Raw genomic sequence first — 7,522 nt, forward strand, 5'->3', positions numbered from 1 at the left:
CCAGTGCGACACACAAGGAGGCAGCAGGGGAACAACAAGTCGCCCCCTTTACAATGGAGCACTATAGAAACAATTAGTCCAGAGTGCTAGGGTCTTGATTTGAGCGTATAATTGCCGGTTCGGGCTTTGGGATAGTGTGTGTGTGTGTATGTGTGTGTGTGAGAGGAGGTTGCGTGCGCCCCTAAGGGAGTAAAAAAAAAAAAAAAAAAGCCACAATAGGTACCTTTATCCCGGGACAAGGCTTAATCCGGCATTCAGAACCTGACAAGAAAAGTCATTCATATTGAAAAAGGTGGGCACAACACTGTTTCAGGTGCCTCCGACTCTAATCCTCAGGGGGGGGGAGGAAAAAAAATTAGGATACTCCGTGCTTTCCAATTGCGGAAAAGGGAGAAACCTGATACGCGCCGCTCCGTTTGTGAATGGAGGGGCTTTTTCGCAGAGAACCGGCGGACCCATTCCTCGGCCGCTGCGTGTGAGTGATGAGAGGTTGACACAAATAACAGTAGTCCGTGCGTGTAAAAGGATGAGACTGGGATTTCAGCTCTTCTTCCTTTTTTCTTTCTTGGAGCACATACCAGATCCCCCTCGCTCTACTCTTAAATATCACCTGGGCCTTTAATCGCCCCAACGGCATTCCTTCATGCAGTTTACAGCGGTCCGTCAAGGAACAAATCCAACTGAGAACTTCATACTTTTACCCCACTAAATTTGAGAGATGCATATGATACTTTCTACTCCGCTACAATTATATAAAGGCTCCATATTAAAAAGCGGAATTTGTCCACGTGTTTTGGTTCATCTCAGAGCCTAATAATTCACACTCCACAACAGTAGGTGGCGCTGTGCAGATGTACGGTCAAATCACACTGATACACGCCAAGGAAGAAAGTTTTGTCCCGGTCGAGTTGCCGTACAGCAGGTGAATTCGGGCACAATGGTAGTGTTTTTGGAGCAGAAAAAGTGTTTGTGCTGCTCATGGAAAGTGTGATTAATTTCGATTATTATTTTTAATCACGCTTAGCTTTATGTAATTAATGAATCCAAATTCTTAAAAAAAAGTCAGCAGTAATAATAGCCGAACAATGCCAAGATATTCTTGAATTCAGTTGAATGCTTTTTTTTGTGATCAATTTTTTATTGAATGAATTGTTAAATTGCATTTGCATTTTGCACTTTTTTTTTTGCATGCGTAACACTTTCATTTTATACCTTTTACCCACATCCCCATTTCCCTTATGATGGGCAGAGAAACTCAAAATTGCATAAAAGCAGTCCCTTAAAAAAAAAAAAAAAAAAAAAATATATATATATATATATATATATATATATATATATATATATATTAATAATAATAGTAAAAAATGAAATATAACAAAGAATAACACCCTGTCCAGGTTGACATACATAAGTGAAGCAAAGTGTACAGTTGAGCAATACAAGGTGCTAATTTCCTCCGTCCAAGACATCCACAGAAATAGCAGTATATTTATGGCTATGTACAATACATCAATCAATTCACACAGTACGTATAATTATGTAATAAACTTTCTCTCAACACACAGTACATGAAGACATGTTCATTGCAACACTGTAGTTTATATCTCAAAATCTATCCAGTTTGAATGCATTTAATAGATTGGACCAGCATGAGATATTTTCAGTTTTTGCTCCATGCATTCGAGCGGCAGAGAGCTCCAACTGAATGATACCTCTGTAGGACAGGAGCCACTCCCTCCCTTCCATCGGCAAACCACCATCTTTTGAGCAGCAGTAAGGCCGGCTAATAAAATTCTACGATTATTAATTGTCAGATTTAAGCTAGAAGTATCACCTAACTAAAGAAGCCTCGGAGTGCAAGGTATGGCTCTGTCCATGATGTTTGAGAGCATCTTTGTAATGTTTTCCCAAAAATGTAAAACCTCAGGGCATTGCCACACCATATGAAGAAAAGTGCCAATGGTATTGTCTGGACAGAAATCTCAGTATTGATTATCTTTTAATTTCATTAGATGCAGTCTCCTAAGCTTGTTGAATAATTTTAGAATGGATCATTTGGTGATTGGGATTTCTTGATGAGAGAGAAATATTTGACCAAATGTGATTCCAATCGCACTCCAAGTGATCCCTCAATTCCGTTTTGCAAAGTTGTTCAATCTGCAATATTTTTTGTGAAGAACAAACTAATAATGTGTACATGTCTGAGACGATGCCAGTGGCTTTTGCTTTGCTCAGAATGGTGTGGAGAGGATGATTTTTTAGCGTGCATCCCCAAGGGACCCCATAAGAACGCATAGCAGTTACACATAAAGCAGAACTAAGTAACTCATGCCCCTAGAGGCCATAAGCGCCACTGCAGGTGTCATAGCATGTTAGGATTTTTTACTCATTAATTGTCCGTGAGAGAACACTACGCTGACAGAAAAGACAAAGGGAGAGAGGGATTAGCTTTGCCCATTAGCCTGTTAGCTTCTTCTTCGTGATTCTATTAGTGTGTATTGCGCCTCCGGGTTGGTGCAGGGAAAGTTGCAAGTGTGGTTTTCTGGACAGAGGCACCAGGGGGAGATGACCCGGCCCCCCAATAACCTTAATGTTGACATATACCATATTCATCAGAATTATTAATTATTATTTTTTTGCATTTTTGGGGGGAAACAGTAACATTTTCAAATGATTTCATGTTTTGTTTCTCATAATTTACTGTCTCACTAAAATCAGATTTTATGCTCAAGTTGCATTTTCTCATTTTCTACATCCAGTTTAGACGAAACTTTCTCAAATTTAAGTCTCCTTTAAGCATTATTATACTCGGTCCTGATTTGATCTTGATCTAAATCTGGTGGCACTTGGAAGGTCAACTTTTTCATGAGGTGAGGACAATAGTGACTATGCTATACTGGTCCAAATACTAACAAGAATGAACTGAATGTCACGTAATTCATTAAAAAAAATAAATGTTCATGGATTGCTTATAGCTTTTATTTAACTATGAGGAAAAAAGGTGACGGAATGTTCAGACAGTGCTGTCTTATTCATTGCATAAAACGTCTTTCATAATGTATTTAAGTTGACAAGCCTTATAGACCGACGGACCAATGTTCATCAATGTCCAGAGGTGATTGAATAAGCCTGCAATGAATACTCTTCAAAGAAAATGTACATCACACTTTAATCTTTAGCCCTAATATCAGTCATTACCTCGAAAACACTGACCAATAATTACTGTCTGATCCACAAATATAAATGCGACTGGATCAAATTAAACCTAATGCCGTTTACTGGTGTGCCTTAAAAATGACAACTGCCCCAAAAGCTTCACATTCAACAGAGAAAACCCTAAATTTCCTCAGCACCTTGGTCTGTGGAGCAGGTCACATCAAAGCCCCGCTCCGAGTCAAAGGGGCAAAAGTGTCCCGGGACCGACAAATGCACCCGTTGTAAAACTTAACAAGGTGTGAATGCCCTCTGTGCGCCCCTCTCTCCGGTCAGCGGCGCGGCTAGGGTTCAGGACAGCACAATAGATCAAGACATTATCATTATTGCAAGACCTGGCTTCATCATTTGGTTTTTGAGACGATTTGCTGCAATGGGACTTGTTCGTTACTTTTATACTTGTTTATATGAATTGTTATATGAAATTAAGATAAAATGTGCAATCAAAGAAGTACAGGATAATGTGCAAACAAGTAACAGTTAATAGTGGTATGTTGTGAACAATGAATAAAGAACTTGAAAGGGGAATACAAAAATACATAAATAACACAAATAATTCAGACAATATATCAAATATCAGACTGGCAACATTGGCAGTACAAAATTGATCAACAATAATACGTCAAATGTTTACCATTTACTTTTGACATTCATTTTTACCGTCCCATTCCCATTCAAAATGTCAGTGTTGAAGGTGCGTTACGCAATTTTTTATGTGAAAAAAGAAACTTGATATTTGAGCTTGCAGTGACCCGGCAGCCGAATGAGTGGTCTGCATGTCGCCTTTACTTTCCATCACAGTGGTCTCTAGGACGCTCTAGGATCGATTGTTTGGAAGGTTTTCTTTACTGATGGGACCAGAAAACCTACAAAACAATTGATCCTGGAGCGTTGCAAAAAACAATGTTCATAAACAGGGCATTGCTTCTCTTGCGCTGTAGCAGATCGATCATTTTATAAAACCTATAAGGCCTGGATGCATCAGCTGTTGCCTACCATTCACCAAAACATCCGGCGAAAATTGCGGAAGTAAACAATAACAGCGTTCGCTCGTATGGTTTGTCCCTTACTAGTTTAGGCCAGATTCAGTCCAAATTTGACCTATATCTGGTGGTGCAAGAGCCAAATAGTTCCCTAAGTCGTCTTAAATGTCAAACCACTGATCTAAATTAAGATTTACAAGACAAATATAGACACTACTGATTGACTTTAAAAAAAAAAATGTAGATTATAGTGTAAAGTTTCTGGGAGTGCTCAGACAGCAGGGAAACCAGACATGCTTTAAAAACACAGTAGTCACTGCAGGGAGGTGTCGGGGAGTTTGTATATTGATGGTTTTGCCTAAGTACACGTCAACCAGTCAAATCACATCTAATCAGTCGTTTGCATATCAATCCCACTGTAATCTGTTTCCGATTGAAACTCTTTCAAAACAGGAAGTTTCTTATAACTTTCCTTGGTTTAGGTGTTGGAGAGACTCAGCAGTAACGGGTGTGATTTTAGTTCAAATGATAAAGCATTCAATAAAACAGTTCCTTTTGTAATTTGCAGCTTTTGGATGTGTCCTTTAAAAAGCAAAACACTTGTTGTTTCTTGTTATTTTGTTGGGAGATCATTGGATACTCTCCCCCAGTGCCTCCCTGCAGACTGACGGTCGGTGTATTATGGCAGATCAAAAGGCTATTCAGAGCTAAGTCAAACAATGAGTGTCCCCTTAAACTTGGAAACACTAAGTCTCGTGCATTAGACTGAATTAGCCCTAATAGAAATAATTAGAAAGTGGTTTATATTTAAATCTAATGAGATCTATTTTGGACGAGTAGATGGAAAAACAATGGCGGCTCGGGCTTTTGTGCAGCGGTGATGTAACGATGCTCGTGCTTAAACCCCTACAAATTTAGACATATTTAAAAACTGTTTTTCTCATGCACAGTCACGTTATTCTATAAAGCATATTATAGCCAGAGGAATTATCGCGTAGTCATTATTTATTCACTCCTATCCTATCACACTATTATTGAAGCCACAGCTGCCCTTGGGGGAGACTGACAGAGGGGAGGCTGCCAGTCTACACGACCAGCCCCACGGACCACCACGTTCACACATGGGGCAATGTGGTGAAGTGTCTTGCCCAAGGACACAATGACACGGCAGAGAGAGGAGGGATTCAAACCGCCAACTTTACCAGTTACGGGTGTTCAATGATGCGATAACTATATTATTGTGACATTTTTACTAAACCGTTTCAACACTGTATGTTCCAGTAGTAGTAGTAGTAGTAGTAGTAGTAGTAGTAGTAGTAGTAGCAGTTTGTTTTACAGCAACTTCAAAACAAGACTTCAAAGAACAAGAAATCAGGACCAATACGAGGCTAAACAGGAACTGAATTAGGAAAACCGAATTGGGATTATTTATAACTATAGGGCTGAGTATTGTTACATTATTTCAGTACTTTAACAACACTTGGTTTTCGATACCGATACCTGAACTTTAATCGATACTTTATGGGTTTATCTTTGTCATGTAGAACCATAAAACAGAACAATGTTAATGTTTTCCATAAAAGACAATTTATCCGAAATTTGTATCATTTATTTGAGCTGAAACAACCAGTAACGTCCTTTAATGCAGTGCCTGGACCCAACAGGCATCAAGACTTGGTTTCTAAAGTTACAATATTTTTTTTTATACCAAACTGGTATCATTTAACGGGACCCGCCCTATCTATAACTAAAACTGAACTTTTGCACATTTATACTTGGTGGCATGTTTTCCTACATTTTTTACATAGACTTTAATTTGAAAATGTAACAGGGACGTCAGATCAGGTCATGTCCGGGGCCTCTTCACACCGGTCACATAAACCTTTCATGCATTTTTTTGTTTTGGATGAGTCACGAAATATGTGTTCCCAGTCAGATGGAAGACTTTTGCAATATGGAATATTTAATCACCTAAAATTGCAATACATATTTGTGCGATATATTTTGCAGCCCTCCTATAAGACAACACTTTGTTTGAGCCATCAGAAAACTATTGCCGCACAAACACTGCTATATGTGCAATGTGTGATTACAACAACTTCTCTTCAAACCTGGAAAACTAAACATATAAATCAAGAGTTGTCAAGAGTGTTAAGCTCCTGTACAGATTGCCATTGCTGTTGCAAAATGTTGGTATCCAATTTTAGCACTGCAATTGCAATTAGATTTGCAAAAAACTGTGCAGCCCTACCTTCAGTTTATCCGGCTTTCAATAAGATGCTACTTGCGAGTACTTGTAACCAAACGAGTTCAGAAATAACCAAATCAGAGTTTCAAAACCCCACAAAGCTGTGGACCTCTCCTCAAGTCGTAACCGGACACTGACTTTTTAATTTTAACTAAGTCATGGCTGTCTACGTTGGCTGTTCACCCTCTCCGTGGTAATCTCAGCAGTAGGCAGCCGGATTTGAAGTTTAAGGACAGATTTACGTTCAACATGACTTGCCTTTGGGCCTATTATAAAACTGTAGCGCCATATTAGGGAGATGTAAGGTGAGGGGTGAAGGGTGTTGGAAAGGTCGGGTCATTCCTGGAAAACGGTGCACCATGAAACTGGCCACGTCTCGTGCCTTTTGCTGTCAGAAATCAAGCTGGACTAGGGCTAAATTGGGGAGACGGAGGGTCGAACATGAAGGGGAAAATGTTGTACCTGGTGGTAGGTTTGCAGAAATTTGATCTTAGAAGCTTTCATGTGGAGTACCATTGTCACAGATGCTAGAGTCAGACAAAGCTACTAAACGATTACCACTTATGGCGACATAATAGACCTTATTGATGAATAAACAATTAATACAGTGGGTTAACCTGGATGTGACCTGTTAATGATACAGGATTCAAATGTGGATATACAAAAAAATAGTCCTTATACAAACAATAAAGGCATCCCAAAAGGTTTTTTGCAAAGTCAAGACAAAATCTGGTATTATAAACTGCAAGCAATGTCTCTATTGAACTCATGTGCAATACAATAAAAAAGTATGTTCTCTGGTTCTTCCCTACCTGATACATGTGCAGCATCTTCATCTTCTTGTCCCATTTGAGTCGCCCCTCTCTGGAGCCGATCTCTGAATCTCAGTGGCACTTTCCTGGTTCTATAATGATACAATTGAAAAACAATGGGCTACAAAAAATTTAGCAATCATTCCATCGTTCAAATAAGTTGTAAATTAAAAGACATATACGTGAAAAAATAAGTTGTCGTAGTTTATACCTGCATGCCCACACATTGGCTATTTATTCGTTGGGGTCACCGTTTGTACACAAGG

Source organism: Gobius niger, assembly GCF_951799975.1.
Source record: "Gobius niger genome assembly, chromosome: 1".
In the NCBI taxonomy this organism is placed as follows: Eukaryota; Metazoa; Chordata; class Actinopteri; order Gobiiformes; family Gobiidae; genus Gobius; species Gobius niger.